We start from the raw sequence: 24,709 nt of genomic DNA, 5'->3' as shown, positions 1-24,709 counted from the left end.
ATCTTCACTGATGATGGCAGGCACAATCTATATGAAACTTTGTTGATGGCTTTCTCCACTGCGAATGGTCCCGCATAGCATGGGACAAACTTACAGCTCTCATCTTTCAGAAGAAGATCTCTAGATGCCAGCCAGACTTTTTCCCCTGGCTTGAGAGACTTCACCTGCTGGTGGAGCTGATGAGCCTGCCAGGCATATTGTTTCCAAGCACACGAGAGAATCTCTGGCCCATCCCTACGTATGCTTATAGCAGTGGACCAACTGTTCAACAACATCAATCTCCTGGTCAGGGAAGAGGGGTGACTGGAATCCCTTATGGCATTGGGGAGAGCAATGAAGTGGGCAGCCTTGGAGAAACAGTCAACAGCCACCGTACTGGTAGTGTTTCAATCTGAAGAGGGGAAAATCACTGAAGAAATCCACCAAGAGGTGGGACCAGGGATAGTGATGCACAGGCATTGGACAGAGCGGCCCAGTAGGGTGATGATATGATGTCTTGCTCTGGGTACAAGTGGGATAGGCAGAGATTATTAGGTTTTCTAACTCCAAAATTAATCAAAAGTTCCTCACCCACCACCCCAAAAGCCGCCATGTCCAGCACATCATTCTCCAAAACTTCTGCCATCTCCAACGGGATCCCACCACCTAGCACATCTTTCCCTCACACCCCCCGCCCTTCAGCTTTCCACAGGGATCACTCCATACGCGACTCCCTTGTCCATTCATTCCTTACCACTGATCTCCCTCCTGGTACTTATCCTTGCAAACAGAACAAGTGCTACAGCTGCCCTACACCTCCTCCCTCACCACCATTCAGGGCCCTAAACAGTCCTTCCAGGTGAGGCGACACTCCATCTACACTCCATCCACCAGAAAAAGCGGGATCTCCCAGTGGCCACCCATTTTAATTCCACTTCCAATTCCCATTCTAATATGTCAATCCATGGCCTCCTCCTTGTGATGAGGCCACACTTGGTTTGGAAGAACAACACCTTATATTCCATCTGTGTAGCCTCCAACCTGATGGCATAAGCATCGATTTCTCGAACTTCTGGTAATGCCTCCTGCCCCCACTCCTTCGCCATGCCCTATTCCCTTTTCCTCTCTCACTTTATCTCCTTGCCTGCCCATTGCCTCCCTTTGGTGCTCCTCCCACCCTTTTCATTCTTCCATGGCCTTCTGTGTCTTTCACCAATCAACTTTCCAGCTCTCTAATTCATCCTTCCCCCTTCAGGCTTTCCCTTTCACCTTGTGTTTCTCTCTCCCCTCACCCCACCTTTTAAATCTACTCCTCAGCTTCTTTTCTCCAGTCCTGTCAAAGGGTTTCAGCCCAAAACATTACTATACTCTTTTCCACCTGGCTACTGAGTTCCTCCAGCATTTTGGGTGTGATACTTAATCAAACAAGATACTTACAATATTACTCAAATATTACTGAAGTATTCAATATACAACAGTCCCCTCTGCTTAGCTACAATTCAATATGCAACGCAGCTCAACTCAAATATGTAACATAATGTTCTCCAAGCATCTATATACATATGTATATATAGCATACTATATAATACAACTACTATATAGACATCCACAGCATAATAAATTTTAAACTGTGCTATTCAGGCCCGAAGATTTAATCACTGTGGAAGATTTTGTACACTTGTGGGATAACGTCTCTCCTGACAAGAGGGGTGGTGGCTCACTCTGCACTGCTGCTGACACTTGTGGCTGTGAAACAATACCAGTTTCCAGGGCCTCCTCTGTGGGGGTGTAGAAATTGACTCTGGGACTGAAGGAAGTGGTTTTGACAGCTCTGGGCATCTTTCTTCTCCAACATTTGACTCTGCTCTCCTCAGCTGATTGTTGTGTTGCCTCCAGAATATATCAAATGCAATTTCCACTGTGTAGTAGACTGGTCTAGTTCTGTCCTTAATCTTTCCAAATATCCACTTTTGATCACCTCTGTAGTCCCTTGCCAGTATATCCAGGAGTGAAACATTGAACCTTCTTGTTTGAGGAGCCCTCAATTTGTCTTATCTGTTTATCCTGTGAACACAAGGGATAACACGTGACCCAGGAACAACATAGCTGGTGAGTTGTTGGTTGTAGAGTGTTCTGTAATACGGTATGTAAGGATAAAATTGGCGAGCTTCTGATTCAGAGTCAGTGTAGTGTGTTCTGCTGACATTGACATTGCAGGCTCTTTAGACTCTGGGAGAAACTTTCTGCCAAGCCACTCATAGCTGGGTGATATGGTGCAGATGTAACATATCTTATTCCATTCATTTTCAGGGAACGACTGAAACTGTTCCACAACAAACTGTGGTCCATTAGCTCTGACTAAGAGTTCTGGAACACCAGTCCTCGAGAAGAGTCTTCTCAACACATTAACAGTGCTCGTGGCAGTAGTGAGGGCTATTGGGAACACTACTGGCCAATTTGCAGCTGCATTCACTACAACCAAGAAACTCATACCCATAAATGGACTGGCAAAATCCATATATATCCCCTGCCAGGGCAATGTAGGCCATTCCCAGGGATGGAGAGGCACTTCTCTTGGCATCTTCTGATGTGTTGAACAGTACATGGCAAACTGCTCATTCTGGTGATCTATCCCAGGCCACCAGAAAAAAAGCTTTGAGCCAATGCTTTGATTTTGTCCAGGCCTAGATGATCAGCCTATAGTTCCTCCAACACTTTACAACTCTCAATCCCCACATAAGGCAATCCCCTGCAAGGTAAAATTCATCCAGGTGCTGGTAAAAATGGGGGAACTGGATTTCTGCTGCACATTGCAAACATTTTGAGTTGCTACCTAGACCTGAGACAGTGCAGGGTATCTTTTGCATCATGCTCTGAGCCCATAATTGAGTTTTCCTGTACCATCATTGAACACTGTTGTGCAGTACCTTTCTTAATTCACTTTCAGTTGACTCCATTGCACAGGATATATCAGCATTTCAGTGGAGTAAAGGGAATTACAGAGACATGAGAGAGGAGTTGGCCAGAATTGATTGGGAAAAAAAAACACTGGCAGGGATGAGAGTAAAAGGAATTACAGAGGCATGAGAGAGGAGTTTGCCAGAATTGATTGGGGGAAAAAAACACTGGCAGGGGTGACAGCAGAGCAGCAGTGGCTGGAATTTCTGGAAGCTATTTGGAAGTCACAGGATACATACATTGCAAAGAAGAAAAAGTATTCTAAAGGAGAGACAGCACAACTGTGGCTAACAAGAGAAATCAAAGCCAACATAAAAGCCAAAGAGAAGACACATAATAGAGCAAAAATTAGTGGGAAGTTAGAGGATTGGGAAGCTTTTAGAAACCAGCAGAAGGCAACTAAAAAGTCATTAAGAAGGAATATGAAAGTAAGCTATCTAATAATATTAAACAAAGTATCAAAAGTTTCTTCAGGTATACAAAGTTTAAAAGAGGCGAGTGAATATCAGATTGTAATGGGGGACAATGAAATGGCCGACAAACTGAATAAGTATTTTGCATCAGACTTCACTGTGTAAGATACTAGCAGTATGGTTGTAGTTCTGAGTGTCAGAAGTCATGCAGTGTGTGAAGTAATCCTAAATTGGCCCCTTAGAGAATCAGAGTGGTCAGCTATGTGTGGAGCCGAGGGAAATGGGAGAGATTTTGAACGACTTCTTCTCTTCGGTATTCACTAAGGAGAAGGATATTGAATTGTCTAAGGTGTGGGAAACAAGTAAGGAAGTTATGGAACCTATGACAATTAAAGAGGTGGAAGTACTGGCGCTTTTAAGAAATTTAAAAGTGTATAAATCTCCGAGTCCTGACAGGATATTCCCCAGGACCTTGAGGGAAGTTTTGTGTAGAAATAGCAGGAGCTCTGACGGAGATCTTTAAGATGTCATTAGAAACAGGGATTGTGCCGGAAGATTGGCGTATTGCTCATGTGGTTCCATTGTTTAAAAAGGGTTCTAGAAGTAAGCCTAGCAATTATAGACCTGTCAGTTTGACATCAGTAGTGGGTAAATTAATGGAAAGTATTCTTAGGGATAGTATTAATAATTATCTGGATAGACAGGATCTGATTAGGAGTAGCCAGCATGGATTTGTGCGTGGAAGGTCATGTTTGACAAACCTTATTGAATTTTTTGAAGAAGTTGCGAGGAATGTTGACGAGGGTAAGGCAGTGGATGTAGTCTATATGGACTTCAGCAAAGCCTTTGACAAAGTTCCACATGGAAGGTTAGTTAAGAAGGTTCAGTCATTAGATATTAATGCTGGAGTAATAAAATGGATTCAACAGTGGCTAGATGGGAGATGCCAGAGAGTAGTGATGGATAATTGTTTATCGGGATGGAGGCCGGTGACTAGCGGGGTGCCTCAGGGATCTGTTTTGGGCCCAATGTTGTTTGTAATATACATAAATGATCTGGATGATGGGGTGGTAAATTGGATTAGTAAGTATGCTGATGATACTAAGGTAGGAGGTGTTGTGGATAACGAGGTGGGTTTTCAAAGCTTGCAGGGAGATTTATGCCGGTTAGAAGAATGGGCTGAACATTGGCAGATGGAGTTTAATGCTGAGAAGTATGAGGTTCTACATTTTGGCAGGAATAATCCAAATAGAACATACAGGGTAAATGGTAGGACATTGAGGAATGCAGAGGAACAGAGAAATCTAGGAATAACAGTGCATAGTTCCCTGAAGGTGGAGTCTCATGTAGATAGGGTGGTGAAGAAGGCTTTTGGAACGCTGGCCTTTATAAATCAAAGCATTGAGTACAGAAGTTGGAATGTAATGTTAAAATTGTACAAGGCATTGGTAGGGCCAAATTTAGAATATTGTGTGCAGTTCTGGTCACCGAATTATAGGAAAGATATCAATAAATTAGAGAGAGTGCAGAGACGATTTACGAGGATGTTACCTGGGTTTCAGCACTTAAGTTACAGAGAAAGGTTGAACAAGTTAGGTCTCTATTCATTGCAGCGTAGAAGATTGAGGGGGGATTTGATCGAGGTATTTAAAATTTTGAGAGGGATAGATAGAGTTGACATGAATAGGCTGTTTCCATTGAGAGCAGGGGAGATTCAAACGAGAGGACATGATTTGAGAGTTGGGGGCAGAAGTTTAAGGGATACACAAGGGGGTATTTCTTTACTCAGAGAGTGATAGCTGTGTGGAATGAGCTTCCTGTAGAAGTAGTAGAGGCCAGTTCAGTTGTGTCACTTAAGGTAAAATTGGATAGGTATATGGACAGGAAATGAGTGGAAGGTTATGGGCTGAGTGCGGGTAGGTGGGACTAGATGAGATTAAGAGTTCAGCACGGACTAGGAGGGCCGAGATGGCCTGTTTCCGTGCTGTGATTGTTATATGGTTATATACAGAGAATGCTTTAGGGAAGTTGAGAGGTCTGAAGATAAATCAGTCAACAGAACCAGATGGTGTACACCCCAAAGTTCTGAAAGAGGTGACTAAAGAGCTCATGGAAGCATTGGTAATGATCATCCAAGAATCACCAGATTCTGGAATGGTCCCAGAAGACTGGAAAATTGCAAATGTGACTCCACTCTTCAAGAAGGGAGAGAGGCAGAAGAAAGAAAACAATAGGTCAGTTAGTCTGACCTGAGTGGTTGAGAAGATGTAAGTCGATTATTAAGGAAGAGGTCTTAGGGAACTTGGAGGCAAAATAGGCTGTAGTCGGCATGGTTTCTTCAAGGGAAAATCTTCCCTGACAAATCTGTTGGAATTCTTTGAAGAAAGAACAAGCAGAATAGACAAAGGAGAATTGGTTGATATTGCATTTTCAGAACGCCTTTGACAAGATGCCACACATGAAGGCTGCTTAAAAAGCTATGAGCCAATGGTATTACAGGAAAAATTCTAACATGGATAAAGCAGTGGCTGATTGGCAGGGAGCGAAGAGTGTGAATAAAGGAAGCCTTTTCTGTTTGGCTGCCAGTGACTAGTGATGTTCAACAGGGGTCTGTGTTAGGACTGTTTCTTTTTACGCTATATGTCGATAATTTGGATGATGGAATTGATGGTTTTGTTGCAAAGGTTTCAGACAATGCAAAGATAGGTGGAGGGGCAGGTGTAGAGACAGAAGCCTGTTCTTTACTGATCACCATCCTCCTCAGACAGATGCAAGTGCCCCACCTGCATAGACTCCTCCATGAACTGTGTACTATGTAATCTGGAAAGGGATGAAGACAGACGGTAATCTATAGAGAAGGAAGCTTGATCCATTCTTTCTCTGCAAAATTATATTGCCTGTTTCTCAATTAGAATGACCGGATTTATCCGACCATCCAGGCTGTTCTACTCATTGTTCACTGCAGTCTCAAGCTGGACCCTGCGCTCAGCCCACTCTGGAAGGCAGTGAAAAGGGATTCCTCATTTCACCATCTCTGAACCACAAGTGTGTGAAACTTTACTGTGTACTCTATTGCTTTCCCTTTCTCTTGGCACAGGTCCAATAGTCTGTGGGCAGCCACCTGACTCCATTCTGGAAGATCAAAACCTCTCTTGAACTCAGCTATAAATTTCGGGAATGACTGGGCTGCAGGAGAACCTGGTTCTCTTAGGACATTGAACAAGCTGAATGAAGACCATCTATGAGATTCACCAGATAGACCAGTTTATACACATCATCACTGAACCAACCTGGTTGGGCTTGGAAAGTCAACTCACACTGGGGAATAAAATTCCTGCAGTCTTCAGGGTCACCGCAGTATCTTCCTGATGGAGGAATACGTGATTCTGGTCTGGTCACGGGAGTCGGGGCATTAGTGGCTGAGTGTTGAAGGGGAGACTGTTGAAGGGGAGCACATAGGAGATGCTGCGGAGTGGAACAGAGCTGGCTGAAGGAGGCTGAACTGCGGCAGCAAGAGTGTCACCTGATTCTGACTGTCAATAGTCAACTGCTGAACCACGGCCATGAGAGCAGTAATTGCTTCCACCAGAATCCAGCTGTTTATGGTAGGTTGCTGAACTGTCACTGTGAGGGCTGTCACCTATTCTTCCTGCATGGACTGGGCTTGCCACTCTGAAAGTACTTGTTAAACTGTGCGAAACACTTCTGCCAACCCAGACTCTACAGATTTTAGCTTCTCCTCCATGAACTTCAGCTTGGGCTGGGCTTGTCATTCTGCGAGTAACTGTTGCACTGCATGGGTCGCCTCTGCCAAAACAGCCTCCACTAATTGTAACTTCTCTCCTATCTGACCAACAAATGTCAGGGGCATAGACGGGTGCTCTCGCACTCTCTCTTTGCTAGGTCCATTTTTTTTTGTGGTCAGGTCTTAGCAGAGGCACTGAAATGGATGAACAGTTCACCAGCGTTTAAGAACTGTGCAAAATTAAGGAAATGCAAGACCAACAGGGCCATTAGCTAAAATCTCTTGCAAAGGACAAAGGTAAGCAGAGTGTTGATGTTGCTGTGCTTTTTGTCAAGACTCAATAAGAGTGAAATGGAAGGAAGAGAATTAAATATCACCACAATGAAACACTAATTGGCTGAAATGTGCATACTCATGAGCATAATTGCCAATCTTGTTCTGTAGCCCACCTGCGAGAGCACTCACAGCCTGCAGCAGAGTCCTTGGTAGTGACAGAAATGCAAGAATGTAGGCAGTCGGAAGTTCCCACCTGCTTTAAAAGGGGCATCAATCCTCAAAAGCAAATGCCGCACAAAGGTGGCTTCGATCATTAAGGACCAACACCACTCAAGTCACACCCTCTTCTCAATGCTTCTATCAGAGAGTAGGTACTGGAGCCTGAAGAGACAAATTCAACATTTTATGAACAGCTTCTTCCCATCTGCAATCTGATTTCTTAACAAAAAATAAACCCATAAACTCTATCTCACTATTTTGCTATCTTTTTAACTACTTACTTAATTTTAAAAAAAATACAGTATATTTTACAGTATAAATACAGTAATTGGGTCATCGGTTCATCTGGGCAGCCACTTATTTGGGACAACTCTTAAGGAACAAAAGCAAATCAAGAAAATATCCAGAATTCCCTTTGTTCATTTGGGAGACTAGATCACTTACCTGGGACAGCAGACTAGCATACGTTGCATGCACCTGTGTGGCAATTAAACACTACATTGTGGTTAGAGCAAATAGTTTTTAAGTAGCATCAGTTGTGTATGTTTGTGTTCAAAAAGAAGTGATTTTGTCACTGATAATTGGGGAGAAATAAGTAGTAGGACATTTCAGAACCATTTTGTTCACTGCAGTTTCAAGCATTCAGACTTGGAGCTGACAGAAATGGCCAGTAGTACGAATGAAACAATTTCACTACTTCAACAAGTTAGGAATTATGAAGAACTTGAAGGTATTGATAATCATCTTGAATGTTGTAATGAAACTGACCATTTGTAAGATACAATTGTCGATAGCATTGTATGACGGCATTCCATTATCTGCACTTGGTGTCTGTGCTAATTTTATTCACTTCTGTCACCAGGTTCAGATATGGCCCAACCGCGTTGTGAGAGACACTGAAGTGGGTCGATATTTCACAGACTTTAATGCGAACAGTGTTATAGGTAAAAGAAAACAATGAACACTAGGCCAAACAGGGTCAATAACTAAAACTCTCAAATAGAAAATGAAGCCTACACTGCAATTGAAAAGAACAACTAAATATTAAATGAATACCGCTAGTCTTCGGAGTCAGCTGACTCAACAGTCCAATTTCTCAGACAAGACTGAATGCAAACAGGCAGCGAAGCATTGCTGTGCTGTGCCCAAGTCTCAACACTATGGTGACATGCACTATGGTGACATGCATGGAGTTAAATACTATCACAATGAAATAATAATTAGCTGGCACGTGTACATTCACAAGCGCAAGTGCTGTATCTACTGCGCTGTCAAATCCGTGATTGTGACAATTTCCAATCAATCAAAAGAACATGTCAGTGTACACTAAATGAATTCCTCCATCAGTAACTATTAGGAACTAATACATTTTTATAGCACTGTAGTAGTATTGTTAGTGTCTTAATTTGTTTAGTATTTCATTTAAATACATAATTTATTCCTCAGTTAAATGGTTGTTTGTCTTTTTTGTACCTTTTTGTTTTCCATGAAACTTTGGTAAATGGGGCAGCCATTTAATTGGGCCAAAATGTACTGGTCCCAATATGTCCCAATTAACTGGAATGCACTATATATTTCTAATTGTAATTTATAGTTGTTTTGTTTTGTGCTGTACTGCTGCCACAAAACAACACATCTCACAACATATGTCAATGATATTTAACCTGATTCTGAATCATTTTGATTCTACTCAAGAAACGTAGGGTGAGCTTCCTTAATGACTATCACCCGGTAGCACTCATATCTACCATGATAAAGTGTTTTGATAGGTTAACCATGGCCGGAATTGACTTCGGCCTGAGCAAGGATTTGGATCTCCATAGTGTGCCAACTACCAGAACAGGTTCATAGCAGACACAATCACACTGGCTCTCCATTCAACTTTGGACCACCTGAACAACAGCAATACCTACACCAGGCTGCAGGTTATTGATTATAGCGTGGCTATAACGGTGTTGAATACACCATCATCCCATTAGTACTAATCAATATGCTTCAAAACCAGGGCCTCTGTACCTCCTTCTGCAATTGGATCCTTGACAGACACCATACAGTCCGTGTGGATCAATAATAACAACAGATCTTCTCCTTGCTGATAATCAACACAGATGTCCCTCAAGGATGTGTGCTAAGCCCATTGCTTGACACTCACTGTGCTTTTGACTCTGTGGCCAGGCAGAGCTCAAGTGCCATCTGTAAATTTGGCAATTATACCACTGTTGTCGGCTAAACCTCAGATGCTATTGAGGAGGCATTCAGGATGAGCTAGAACAACCAGATAAGTGGTTCCTCAATGACAACCTTGCACTTAACATCAGCAAGACCAAGAAATTGATTGTGAAGTTCAGGAACGGAAAGTCAGGAGAACACACACCAATCATTATTGGAGGGTAAAGAGTACAAACAGCTTCAAGTTCCTGGACTTCAGCATCTCAGAGGACCTATCCTGGGCTTAGCAGATTGGTCTAATCATGAAGAAAGCATGTCAGCAGCTATATTTCATCTGGAGTTTGAGCAGATTCGGTCTGTCTGCAAGACTCTCAAATCTATACATGTATATGGTGGAGAGCATTCTGACTGGTTGCATTAGCACCTGGTGTGCAGGCTCCAACTGGATCCAAAAAGGCTGCAGAGGATTATGGACTCATCAGCCAAATCACAAACTCTATAATCGAGGACATCTTCAAAGGCATTGCTCAAGAAGGTAACATCCATCATTAAGAACACTCACCATCCAGGATGTGCCCTCTTCTCTTTTCTACCATTGGGGAGTGAGTACAGGAGCCTCAGGACACATACTTAGTGGTTTAGGAACAGCTTCTTCCCCTCCACCATCAGCTATTCCACTTTTGCTCTATTTATTTAACTACTTCCTGTAAGTTGTAGTTATATTTATGTCCTTTCATTTCACCAATCTGTCTCACATCCTGTAATCTGACATTGTCTTGCTTGTTTCATGATTACCGCAATTTGTATCTCCCCCAAACCTCAGCTCACATAGAGCAATGCACACAATATGCTGGAGGTACTCAGCAGCATGTTCAGAATCACGTTGATTGCCTCTAGCATGCTGGGAGAACAAGCTTGTTTATTTTCACTTAATCAAACTTTGTTTCATGAATTGTAGGTTCTTGCTGCAGATTTGGCTGCAGAGCGTACAGAATCAAAGTGGAAGCCAGCAAGCCTTAAGTGTGAAGATCTACAAAAAAAAACACTTTTGTTAGCCCCAGGCCAAAACTGCTAACAATGTAAATTAGTTGCTGATCATGCTGACAGTAAATCTTAGTTTTATTTCATGGTCTCTGAAGCCACCACAGTGTTCCACATGAGAATCCAAAACGTCAAGGATTCCTTTCCTTCCATGGATGCTGCTCGAGCAGCTAAGTTCCACCAGCAGACTGGCTGTTGCTCCAGTTCCTGCAGTCTCTTGAGTCTCCACCATTTTTAGCAGTTATGTACTGAGCCACACTAAACAAGGTGTTTAACTGTCTAGCAGCATTCACAGCACCTCATGTGACATTTGTAGAACCACAAATAATGTTTGCGATGTTAGCATGTGGTTCTATGCTGTGGCTTTGCCACGCTGATATCTCATTTCTTTCTGGATCCAATGTGGCTCTAAGTACTACTTCTGCTCTCCTCATTGTGCCATCATTACATTGCTAATTTGGAAACAGTAGTAGAATGAAGGACATGCTGGTCTATGTTACTATTAATTGTGTTGCTGTACATTCCTCTGCATGAAGGTCCAGCTTTTTTTTGCACTAAACCTTTTTGGAGCCTCTTCAGTCCTGCCAGCAAGGTTCCCATCCATAGAATCAAATTCAGGATTTTGAGGTTCTCAATCTCTGTGTCATTTTCAGCATATGGCCTATTGCTCTTGGGTCATCCTGCCCTTGGGCCATTCTACCTCTTCCAGCATGGCCCCAGATGCAGTCTGCCATTCTGGAAGCCCACTACATTGAAGACTGTTCCACTACAGCCAGGCAACCACACCCACATATAGCTTCGGCGGTTTTACATCCTGTGCCTCAGCATCACCAACTGTCCATAAACTATTTTGTGAATGTCTCTGATAATTGTGTCTAATGGTTTAATCATTTAACAAGTTCTTTAATTATCTCTGATAATTTAAATGTATAATCTTAGTACTTTAAGAAACACAGACTTAAATTCAAAATACTTTAAATACCTTAATAAAACATTGCTCCACTTACCTTGTTGATGGGAGCTGGGCCAGATCTACTCTGATATGTGTTTACCACGAGGGTTTGATAAGTGGTCCACCAGCAGCTTAAACAGGTAAGCTGATGCCACAGATGATCGAAGGTGTTATCAGTAGCTTGGGCCCACACTAGCAATGGGAATAGTGATTCACAGAGAGAAAACAAGCTAAGACTGTACTCGTACTGTTGCAGATTTGTGAGCAACACAAGCATCTTTTTAGAAGGCTTGACACACCTTATGTGAAAAGATCAATAATAAACTGTACATTAAAGGAAAAGGTTCTATTGGTACTGCATTAAAATGACTCTGGAGAATGAATACAAACAATTCAAGGGAAAAGGAGGACAGTGAATGCTACAAATCAGGTCTGGCTGTCAGATTAAATAAAATGTTGTGGCGACCCACTTCCCAGTGCACTCAAACCGGCTCACAAAGTGGCGCGCGCCGGCATTGAGGCTGGCCCCAAAAAGGGCGCCAGGCTTTCTTCACCAGCAAGGGGAAAAGCCCGCGCATGAGACGGGACTGTGAATATGCGCACCTACAGCATTCCCGCCCAGGGAGGGCGGGAACAGGAATGCTTTAAAGCGAGGCCGCGAAGTTTGAAAAAATCTCTTTTGCAACTGCAACTCACTGACTGCGTGTCGTTATTTCAGCGCTGTGTGTAGCACACCGCTACAACTGGTGACCCCGACAGCCCAAACGATATTTGGACCCGAGATGAACGACGCCACATCTGTTCATGAAGTTTCATTAAAACTGCCAAGCTTCTGAACGCTGCGACCTCACCTATGGTTCCAGCAAGCAGAAGCCCAATTCCACATTCGGCAGATAACCTCAGATGCCACACGTTACTACTATGTGGTGAGCTCCCTCGACCAGGAGACAGCCGCCCAGGTTGAGGAGTTCATACAATCACCTCCAGTGGATGGCAAATACACAGAATTCAAATCCCTGCTCATAAGGACTTTCGGACTCTCACGGCGCAAGCGAGCTGCCCGCTTACTGCGCCTGGATGGTTTGGGAGACAGGCCGCCATCAGCTTTGATGAACGAGATGCTGTCCCTGGCTATCGGACACAAGCCCTGTCTCATGTTTGGGCAGGCGTTCCTGGAGCAGCTGCCCGAGGACATACGCCTGCTGCTGTCCAACGCGGATTTCAGTGACCCTCGGAAGATGGCAGCCTGGGCAGACGTGCTGTGGAATGCCAAGAAGGTGAGTGGGGCGTCTGTCGCACAGATCACCAGGCCACGCTCCCAGCAACAGACCAGACCAGGCCTGGCCGCAGAGCCCGCTAACCCCGGAGGCAGGTGTGAGGAGACCAATGAACTACGGTGCTTCTACCACCAGCAGTGGGGAGCAGAAGCCCACCGCTGTAGCCCGCCCTGCAAGTACCCGGGAAACGCCAGGGCCAGCCGCCCCTGATGGCTACGGCGGCTGGCCATCGGGATAGCCTCCTGTATGTCTGTGACAAGCAGTCGGGACGCCGCAGTTTGGTTGACACCAGAGCTGAGATCAGCGTCTTACCTCCGATGAGTTACCCCCAACAGAGAACCGGGTCCCACCCTGAGGGCCACAAACGGTAGCACAGTAAGGACCTACAGCACCCGTACGGTGCGGCTACAGGTCAGCTCCAGCCGGTTCACGTGGAACTTCACACTGGCCGCCGTAGCCCAACCGCTCCTGGGAGCGGATTTTTTGCGGGCTCACAGCCTACTGATCGACCTGCCCAGGAAGAGACTGGTACACGCCGAGACCTTTCAAACATTCTCCCTGGGTGAAGCCCAGTTGCCGGCCCCACACCTAGACTTCATCAAACTGTCCGACAACGACTACACCAGAGTCCTGGTGGATTTCCCATCGGTTCTGGCACCGCAGTTCACGGCAGCATTGCTCAGACACAGATTAAAGCACCACATCCCGACACAAGGACCACCCCTCCACGCCCGTGCTCGAAGGCTTCCCCCGGACAAGCTCCGACTGGCGAAGGAGGAGTTCAAGAGGATGGAGGAATTGGGGATCATACGGCACTAGTCCGACAGCCCATGGGCCTCCCCCCTGCACATGGTGCCCAAGGCAACAGGGGGCTGGAGACCATGCGGCAACTACTGCAGGCTGAACGAGTCTACAACACCAGACCGCTACCCTGTGCTGCACATTCAGGACTTTGCAGCAAACCTGCATGGTGCACGGATCTTCTCCAAGGTAGACCTCGTCCGGAGATACCATCAAATCCCGATGCATTCGGACGACATCCCCAAAACAGCGCTCATCACCCCGTTCGGCCTAAAGAATGCCACACAGACATTCCAGCGGTTAATGGACACGGTGGGACATGACCTAGACTTCGCTTTCATCTATTTGGACGACATCCACATAGCCAGCAGTAGTTGTCAGGAGCATCTGTCCCACCTCCATCAACTCTACGCCCAACTGAGTGAATACGGCCTGACAATCAACCCGGCCAAATGCCAATTCAGGCTCAACACCATCGACTTCCTGGGCCACAGGATTACTAAAGACGGGGCAACCCCTCTGCCCGCTAAGGAAGACGCAGTCCGCCATTTCCCCCGACCCAACACAATCAAAGGCCTGCAGGAATTCGTGAGTATGGTGAATTTCTACCACCGCTTCCTCCTCTCAGCAGCCCGAATCATGCGCCCCCTGTTCGCCCTGATGTCGGGTCCAGGCAAGGACATTACCTGGGATGAGGAGTCCACAGCCACTTTCATTAAAACCAAAGAAGCCTTGGCAAACGCCGCGATGCTAGTGCACCCCAGAATAGACATCCCTACCGCCCTCACAGTGGACGCATCCAACACAGCAGTCGGTGGAGTGCTGGAACAACTCATCGAGGGTTGCTGGCAACCCCTGGCATTCTTCAGCAAATACCTATGACCACCCAAGCTCAAATACAGTGCTTTCGACCGGGAACTGCTGGTGCTGTACCTGGCAATTTGGCATTTCAGGTATTTCTTAGAAGGTAGGCCCTTCACCACGTTCATGGACCACAAGCCGCTTACCTTTGTGTTCACGAAATCATCTGACACCTGGTCGTCCCGCCAGCAGCGATATCTGTCCTACATCTCTGAATACACGACGGATATCCGGCATGTGTCAGAAAAGGACAATGTCGTGGTGGATGTTCACTCCAGACCTAACATCCAAGCCCTGTCCCGGGGGTAGACTATGAAGCGCTGGCGGAGGAGCAGCAGGCAGATGAGGAGGTCCCTAGTTACAGAACTTCAGTCTCCGGTTTGCAGCTCCAGGACCTCCCCGTAGGTGAGAGGACCCTACTCTGTGACGTCACCACCAGCCAACCTCGCCCCATCGTTTCAGCAGCAACGTGTTTTCGACTCCATTCACAACTTAGCGCACCCCTCCATCAGGTCAACCGTCCAGATGGTAGCCAACAGGTCCGGACTCCGCAAGCAGGTCAGTGAATGGGCCAGAACGTGCATGCACTGCCAAACAGCCAAGGTGCAGCGGCACACCAAAGCCCTGCCGCAGCAGTTCCACCCAACCACTGGCGTTTCGACCACATTCATGTGGATATCGTGGGCCCCCTGCCAGTGTCGCGAGGAGCGCGGCACCTCCTGACTATCATGGACCGGTTCACAAGATGGCCAGAGGCAGTCCCGCTCACCGACACCACCTCCGAATCCTATGCCCGAGCACTGATTGCAACCTGGGTATCTCACTTTGGTGTACCAGCCCACATTACCTCCAACAGAGGCGCCCAGTTCACCTCCAGCCTGTGGTCAGCTATGGCCAGCCTTTTGGGGACACAGCTGCACCACACAACTGCATACCACCTACAGTCAAACAGAGTAGTGGAGCGTTTCCACCGGCAGCTGAAGTTGGCTCTCATGGCCCGCCTCACAGGGCCTAACTGGGTGGATGAGTTTCCCTGGGTCCTGTTCGGAATCCGCAGGGCGCCCAAAGAGGATCTGCACACCTCGTTGGCCGAGTTGGTGTACGGCGCACCCCTGGTCGTCTCAGGAGAATTCATACCAGCCCCAAGGGGGTAAGGGGAAGAACCCGCAGCAGTCCTGGAAAAACTACACGAGAGACTCCGTAACCTAGCCCCCATACCCACTTCACAGCATGGGCAGAACCCGACCTGCTACCCAAAGACCTGCAGAACTGGAAGTTTGTTTTTGTATGATGGGGCGGACACCGGACACCGGACACCGCTACAACGGCCCTACGAGGGGCCGTTTACGGTAATCAGAAACAACAGGTCCACACTCGTGCTGGACATTAGGGGGAAAGGGGAGGTTTTCACAGTGGATCGACTCAAACCAGCCCATGTGGACGTGGCGCAGCCGGTCGAGATTCCGGCACCGCGGCGCAGAGGCAGACCTCCCAAACAGAGTCCGACCCAGACTGAGGACATTGGGGGGCGTATCGCCGGTTCTGGGGGGGGGTTATGTGGCGACCCGCTTCCCAGCGCAGAAAGTGGCGCGCACCGGCATTGAGGCCGGCCCCAAAAAGGGCGCCAGGCTTTCTTCACCAGCAAGGGGAAAAGCCCGCACACGGGACGGGACTGTGAATATCTGCCCCTATAGCATTCTCGCCCGGGGAACAGGAAGGCTTAAAAGCGAAGCCGCGAAGTTTGAATAAACCTCTTTTGCAACTGCAATTCAGCAACTGCGTGTCGTTATTTCAGCGCTGTGTGCAGCGCACCGCTACAATGTGTTCAGATGGCTATGGACAGAGCAATAGGCTGGAAGAGGTAGGCTGAAGGAGATGTGTTATCCTATACATCTAAAATTAGAGAGAAAAAAAGAAACCTCTTGAACCTGCAGTTCGGCTAATGTTCTGGATTATGGTAGCGGCCAAGAAGACTGGATGATAATTAGAGTAACTGCATTTCTGTTATGTTGGCACAAAGTGTATGGAGACCATAACTGTGTATGAGCATCTTGCCATGTTGCACAAAGGCTGTTCAACATCTGAACATAATGTTGATTTCCACATGGACATTTGTCACTAAAGCAGAAATGCTGAAGAGCATCAACTGACACCCTGACCAGTGGATCCACAGTGTGGTAGAAGAAAAAGACATATCTAACGTAAGGATGTCTTCTTGTTTTAATACTATAGTCTAATATCTATACATGAGCACTGTAAATTACACCATTTGTTTAACAATTACAACAAATAGATGTAGAACTTTCAATCACAGCTTCATTTGAGAGGCACTCACTGTTGGAAATGGAGAAAGCTGGAAATTGTTCATAATGTAATCAGGATTCTGAACCAGAAATGTGAAGTTGCGATCCGAACTGCCAAAGTAAGTGAATATCTCATTGTCTTAATCTGGACCCATTTAAAACTTCGGTCCCCCGTGAAGCTATCTTTCAGTCTGGAATTGAGAAGCTCCACAAGCTGTGATGCCTCGCTATATCCTACGGCACAATGAAGAGAGCACTCACTGTTCAGTCCATTGTCTGACTGTGGTGCTAGAATTACAATTCTCTGCTATCTCAGATCTGTGCTTTAAAATACTGTTTCAATTGTTGGAATATATTTTCAGACAGGATAATTCCAACTACTACAATACAATCGGTGAGGTTGCAAAGCACTTTGAAGCTGATAGCTGTAAATACAAGTATTTTATTCATTCCTTTACTGTGGCATTATGTGTGTCTGCACGTTCTCATCATGGTGCCCTTGCAAGTAGAGCTACTTCCTCACAGCCTCATAAACCCAAGTTTCATGGTATATTCAATCCTCCTGTCTGTTTGGTGTTTCCATCTTCATTTCCAACCATGTTGCAGACTAACAGAAAGCACTTTATTTAATTTCACTTAAAAATCCATTGCTTCCATTTTAAGAAAAAATGGCTCCCCTCTGTATTTCAGCTCTCTCTCTCCCTTGTACAGTTACTGTGGTGAACTACATATACCTGTCTGGACACGCCCCCTGCTGACTGCTCCTGTGGCTCCTCCCACAGACCCCTGTATAAAGGCGATTGGGGCACTGCTCCTCCCTCAGTCTCCAGGATGTTGTGTGATGGTCTTTTGCTGCTGACAGTGCTTTCTTGCAGCTAATAAAAGCCTATCTCTTGCCTCACATCTCTGAGAGTTACAGATGGTGCCTCATTTACCAAACATGCAAATAAAATGAGTCATTCCACTGTCAGGAGACCAATCAGCAGGACCATTTCTGTCAGTTCACTTTACAACATTAGATTATAATTTGGATCAGAGCATGACTTTCAAAGGAAGTCATCATCTGGGGCTGCAATGACGATTTTGCTAACAGCTCTTCTTGCTGGTTATTTACAGAAGACACTTGTTGCCAATTATAATATAATCCTGGATAAATCCTTCAATTGTTCTGGTGAAAGTAACATGATACTATTACAGCTCAGGGATACCAACGTTCAGAATTCAAACATGGCATCCTCCGTAAGGAGTTTGTACATCCTCCTCATGAACACGTTTTCTCCGGGTACTCGGGATTCCTCCCATGGTCCTAAGATATACGAGTTAGTAGGTTAGTTGGACATTGGGTAAATTGTCCTGTGATTAGATTAGAGGTGGGTTGCTAGTGATGTGTCTCGTTGGGCCACAACAGAGCCAGTTCAGCACTCTGTCTCTAAATTATAAAATAATTATATTTAAAAATTATATTATATATAATGTATAATTATAATATATAATTATATTTTATTATAAAATAAAATATAAATAAACCTTCAGGCCAGCAAAAGCTCAGAGCATTAAAATACATCAGCAACAACTAACAGCAGCATTACAGCACCTAATGCTTATGCCATATATACAGGGATAAGATCACTATGTGTATGAATTTAGTTATACAGAGAGGTACCTAGAGCACGTATTTGCATTTTATTGCTTAGAATGCAGAGAAGTTTCAATTAACATCTCAAAGAAAGGCAGAAAATTTGGCAGGTCAGGTAACAGCTGTGGCGGTGGGATGGAAGTTCAATTCTAGTCTTGTTCTGTCTAGAAAGAGAAGGGGTGAGAGCAGGAAATAAATGAGATATGTCAAGGGCTCTGTCCACTCTGCTCTTCTGATAGTTTCTATTTTTATTTCAGATATCCTGTGTTTGCAAATTTTGGGAGGGAGGGAATTTTCATTTTGCACCCAATTTCTTGTTGAAGTCTCACACATCAGGAAATTAGACTGACATCTCCAAACATAATTCACCTTAACAAAACCATTAAATACTGAATAATTAGCATGTGTGATGATGTTATTGAATTGAATTGACTTTATTTCTTATATCCTTCACATGCATGAGGAGTAAAAATCTTTACATCTCCATCTAAATGTGCAATGTGCAATCGCAGTAATTTATAATAAATAGAACAGTCAATGTAATATAGAGTACACTTAAGTCAGCGCAAGTTCATCACTCTGACAGCCTGGTGGAAGAAGTCGTCCCGGAGCCTGTTGGTCCTGGTTTTTATGCTGTGGTACCACTTCCCGGATGGTAGCAACTGGAGTAGATTGTGGTTGGGATGTCTTAGGTTCCCAATGATCCTACAGGCCCTTTTTACACACCTGTCCTTGTAAATGTCTTGAATCATGAGAAGCTCAACACTACTGATGTGCTGGGCTGTCTGCACCACTCTCTGCAGAGACCTGTGATTGAGGCCAGTACAGTTCCCATACCAGACAATGATACAGCCAGTCAGGATGCTCTCAATTGTGCCCTTGTAGAAAGTTCTGAGGATACCAAACTTCCTCAACCATCTGAGGTGAAAGGGGCGCTCTTTTGCCTTTTTCAACATGCATTTTTTCATTACCATTGAATGTGGTGCAGAAAAGCGCAACCTACAATGTGGGTTTTTTATTTATTGTCAAGCAAGAAGAAAGCCCTTCATCAAATCACCAATCATAGGCAAATTAATGTACTGCCATTAGGATGGCATTGCTTTGGCCTCTCCTTGTGCATGTCTAACTCGTGATGTGTAGCTGGTATGTGTAGCTGTGGGTATGAGTTCTGTGTGCTCTGCTCTGCAGAGATCACTACCCTAGTCTCCATTTATGTGATGACTTGTACATTATTGAGGTTTGTGCCATTTAGAGCATGGAAGTGGATATACTGTATGATCGTGATTTGTTGTAATGTAGAAACAATTTTGAGGATCCAGTGAGTGAAACAGAACACACAGATCGCAAGTGCACACATTAACTATCATTGAATGAATAGCAAAGCACCAAAGCAGGCATTTAGCTAAACAAATGCCTATCTAAGCTACCCTAAACAACACAGAACTACAATACTAAGTATTCACTAATCCTTTTTACTTAATGAGTACTTCATCAAATCTGCCCAAGTTATAAAACTGCAGAACGAAGCATGCTACAAATAAGCACTTAACTAAACAAACGCTCTTTCCTTTTTTTTCAGGATCCACTCAGACTGGTCGCAACTAGTGCTGAAGGACCATTGGGAAAGAGCATAGACGGGCCCCTTGCATTTGTTTAGCTAAGTGGAAAGGGATCAATCCTCAGGGCTGCAGGCCTTTAGGAGTTTAGGGAACGTGGTGTGGTTTTAACCATCAAGGATCATGGTGGGAGGATAATGATGAGTTGCAAAGGGACAATTAGGAGTCGGATCCAATCATGCAAAAGGAGAAGGGTCAAAAGTAGGTGCTAGAGAAGAGAGGAAGAGTGAAGAATTAGAGGATATCACTAGCTGGGTTGAAGGTAGAATTATTTGGAATTAACAAAGCAAATAAGTTGGATTCAGAGCAGGGCATTAATCAGGAGTCTGGAACTGGAGGATGAGAGTTGGAATTTTGGGGTCCTGAGACTGAGTAAAAGGATTAAAGATTAGGATGGGTGGAGAAACATGCAGGCTGTAGGGATCTTGTTCCACGGGGGAAATTCTGGTCTGGATACTAAGATGAATAGAGAGACTGCTCCTGAGACAGTATAATTCAGTCTTCCATGCAATGCTACAAAATGAAAGTTGCATGCAGCTATACATTATTGAATAACGCCAAGGGGTAAAAAGCTTAAGTATTTCCAATGCAGCATTACAGCAGTGCAGCAACCTCGCAGTCAATGCCAGTAAAATGTGAGGCATTGATCGTGTGGATAGCCAGAGGTGTAGTTTTAAGGTGCTTGGAAGTAGATACAAGGGGATGTCAGAGGTAAGTTTTTCACACAGTGGTGGGTATGTGGAATGCACTGCCAGCAATGGTGGTAGAGGTGGATACAATAAGATCCTTTAAGAGACTCTTAGATAGGTTCATGGAGCTGAGAGAAATAAAGGGCGATGCAATAGGAAAATTATAGGCATTTTCTAGAGTAGATTGTATGGTTGGCACAACATTGTGGGCCGAAGGGCCTGTAATGTGCTGTAGATTTCTATGTTCTAAGCAGATCACTTCCCATAAAGTAAAGTTTTTTTTTTACGTACACTCTGGCCATAGGAGTGGAAACCAGTGTGGTCTCCTGCTGCAATTACCATTTTCTTCCATTTTCCACACGTTGTACATTCAGAGATACTCTTCTGCACACCACTGCGGTAATGTGTGTAATGTCACCTTCCTGTCAGTTTGAACCAGACAGGGTAATCTCCTCCGAGCTCTGACTTTTCACCACAAAACTGCTGCCCACCATTTGTTTTTTTTACCATTCTCAGTAAACACTAGAGACTATTCTGCATGGAAATCCCATGACATTAGCAGTTTCTGAGATAGTCAAATGACCCTGATTGACACCAGTTATCATTCAGAACCAGAATCAGGTTTAATATCACCGGCATGTGACATGAAATTTGTTAACTTAGCAGCAGCAGTTCAATGCAATACATTATCTAGCAGAGAAAAAATAATACTAATAAATAACAAGTAAATGAAGTACGTATATTGAATAGATTATTTTAAAATGTGCAAAAACAGAAATACTGTATATTAAAAAAGTGAGGTTGTGTCCAAAGCTTCAAAATCCATTTAGGAATTGGATGGCAGAGGGGAAGAAGCTGTTCCTGAATCAGAGTGTGTGCCTTCAGGCTTCTGTACCTCCTACCTGATGGTAACAGTGAGAAAAGAGCATGCCCTGGGTGCTGTAGGTCTTTAATAATGGACGCTGCTTTTCTGAGACACCACTCCCTAAAGATGTCCTGGGTACTTTGTAGGCTAGTGCCCAAGATGGAATTGACTAGATTTACAACCTTCTGCAGTTTCTTTCAGTCCTGTGCAGTAGCCCCTTCGTACCAGACAGTGATGCAGCCTGTCGGAATGCTCTCCATGGTACAACTATAAGTCAAAGTCAAATTTCTTCCCCATTCTGATGTTTGGTCTAAACAACAATTGAATCTCTTGACCATGTTTGCATGCCTTTATGTGTTGAGTTGCTGACACATGATTAACTGCATAGATATTTGCATTAACAAGCAGGTGTAAAGATGGACCACCTAATAAAGTGGCTTCTAAGTGTACATACCTTCAGGAAAATATAATAAATTTCTTAATTTGAATTTAGATACTTTGCCAAAGTTCAGTCAGTGCTGACTTTTTATATATAGAAAGACAATGCCAAACAGCCATTTATGTGGTAGCAACTCAATGCATAAAAGCACAGAGACATGTTCCTGAGGTTTGTTGTTGTTCAGACCAAACATCCGTATGGGGAAGAAATGTGACAGGAAAGACTTTGATCACAGAACAATTTGGTGCCAGTGCAAACTGTGTTCAGATCGCTTTAGTTCCCATTTGCTATTGTAGATACTGAAATATGTGCTCATTTTAATTTATGCACTCATGGACTGGGGAGGTTGCTGGCCATCCAGGCACCTGATGCCCATCCCAAACCACCTGGGAACTGAAAGAAAGATTTAACATACCATGTGTGTCACACAAAGATTTGTTCAATAAGAATGCCACATTACCTTTTCTAAGGAATGTTACTGAATCCAGAGACTTGTTTGAAGTCAGTAGTACAGATGTTGGCCTATCATTCTAGAGTTAATAAGTAACTCAAATACTCTAGCTGTCCAGATAGAATTTGAGCTGATTTCCAGACACTAGTACAGATATTTTAATGATTACTTTACAATGGTCTTGATGTAGCAGTGCCTCCCTGTGCCTGTTGCAATGATGGTATAATATGGAACTTGATATTGCTATTAGCAAGACAGTGGTACTGACAGCAACTACTGGAGTTCATGAACTTGAGTTCAAGAAATCCAGTAGTTGCTGCCAATGATTGCCCACAGGGGGTGCTATTTAATTGTCTTTGCTGCTATCAATTGATATGAACTTAAAATCTAAACAAAATCTCTTCTGTAAAATACTTACAAAATGTTCCTCTATAACACTAAAGGAACAGTTCAAGCTTTAATACTGAACTAAGCTGCATTACAACTTAGCAGAGTCTTTTTCTATATGATCATTGTAATCTCTCAGGTAAGTATTTTAAAATATAATAGATTTTTAAAATCTTTTAAAACATTTCATTATGATTCAGTTTCTCTCTTAACACCATGTGAATACCACAATCTTTATTTTGCCTCAATATTCTTACCAAAAAAAGACAGAAGAACACAACTACCTGATACTTTCTTGTTTGTGAACTGTGAGAATTCTTTAAATTAATCATTGGCTCATCTTGCTGGATTACTCCTTGGACATAAAACAGGAAATACTGGAAATATACAGGTCGGGGGGGTATAAAGTTATGATGCAACAGCATAAAGCTGAGACATTATTCTGTCTACCTCTCCATGAATGCCGCTTGTCCTGGTAAATAATTCCAGCAATTGCTTTTTGCACAATTTTTTTTTGCACATGGGGAGGGATTGATGTTCTTGTTGCAATTTGCATGATTGGTTTATTTTGCACATTGGAAGGGAGGAGGTGATGCTTTTTCTTTGAACAGATTCCATGGTTTTCTTTGTTTTGTGGCTGTCTGTGGAGAAGACGAGTCTCAGGTTGTATACTGCACACATACTTCGATAATAAATGCACTTTAAATCAGTCCTTTGAATTTTCTGTTTTACTTCAGGTTTCTATTTGCTCAGATGTTAATGTTCCTGGAACACAGAGAACCCTTTAAACTTACATCTAAAAGCAATGTCAGAAGAATCGAAGACCATAGCATAGGGTGGTTAGACTTTTTTTGATAATTTTCTTCATAATCAGAAATAATTTTCCTGCTGGATGCACAATTCTGGCTATTAAAAATACAGTACATTGAAGTGTATCCAATTATGAATGCAAGAAATCAGAATCATGTATATTATCACTGACAAACGTCATAAAATTTGTTGATTCAGGGCAGCAGTATAATACAATATATAAAAAAAATACGGTAAGTTTCAATAACAATAAATAAATAGTACACAAAAAGGAATAGCAAATTATAATTCATAGATCTTTCAGAAATCTGATGGCAGAGGGGCAGAAGCTGTTCCTAGAACATTAAGAGTGCATGCTCAGGCTTCTGCATCTCCTCCCTGATGGTTGCATTGAGGCAAGGGCTTATCTCGGATGGGGAGGTTGCTCCCTTCTTCATTGCAGAACACCCTAAAGGTTATCTTGCAGATAGAGTCATTGGCAAGGAAGGCAAATGCAATGTTAGCATTCATTTCAAGAGGTCTTGAATACAAGAGCAGGGATGTGATAATGTGATAAGAATGGATGTAATAATCAGGCTTTATAAGGCACTGGTGAGGACTCAACTTGAGTATTGTGAACATTTTGGGGCTCCTCATCCAAGAAAAGATGTGCTGGCATTGGAAATGGTTCAGAGGAGGTTCACAAAGATGATTCTTGGAACAAAGGGGTTACCATACAAGGAACATTTGATAGTTCTAGGTCTATTCTTGCTAGAATTTACAAGGATGAGGGGGGAATCTCCTCGAAACCTTTTGAATGCTGAAAGGCCTATACAGAGTAGA

The 24,709-nt window shown here is 44.0% G+C and overlaps 1 long non-coding RNA gene across 1 annotated transcript in view; it reads right to left on the bottom strand.

Annotated features, from left to right (window-relative positions):
* LOC132379871 (uncharacterized) overlaps positions 1 to 24,709 on the bottom strand; it is a 47,204-nt gene that overhangs the window by 9,168 nt on the left and 13,327 nt on the right. The window contains exon 2 of the long non-coding RNA XR_009507552.1: positions 7,625 to 7,752. This is a non-coding gene — a long non-coding RNA (uncharacterized LOC132379871). The remainder of the gene's footprint in view (positions 1 to 7,624; positions 7,753 to 24,709) is intronic.

The sequence above is a fragment of the Hypanus sabinus genome, chromosome 2 (assembly GCF_030144855.1).
Source record: "Hypanus sabinus isolate sHypSab1 chromosome 2, sHypSab1.hap1, whole genome shotgun sequence".
NCBI lineage: Eukaryota > Metazoa > Chordata > Chondrichthyes > Myliobatiformes > Dasyatidae > Hypanus > Hypanus sabinus.
The sequence above is the reverse complement of the archived record's forward strand: the minus strand, read 5'-3'. Positions and strand labels throughout refer to the sequence as shown.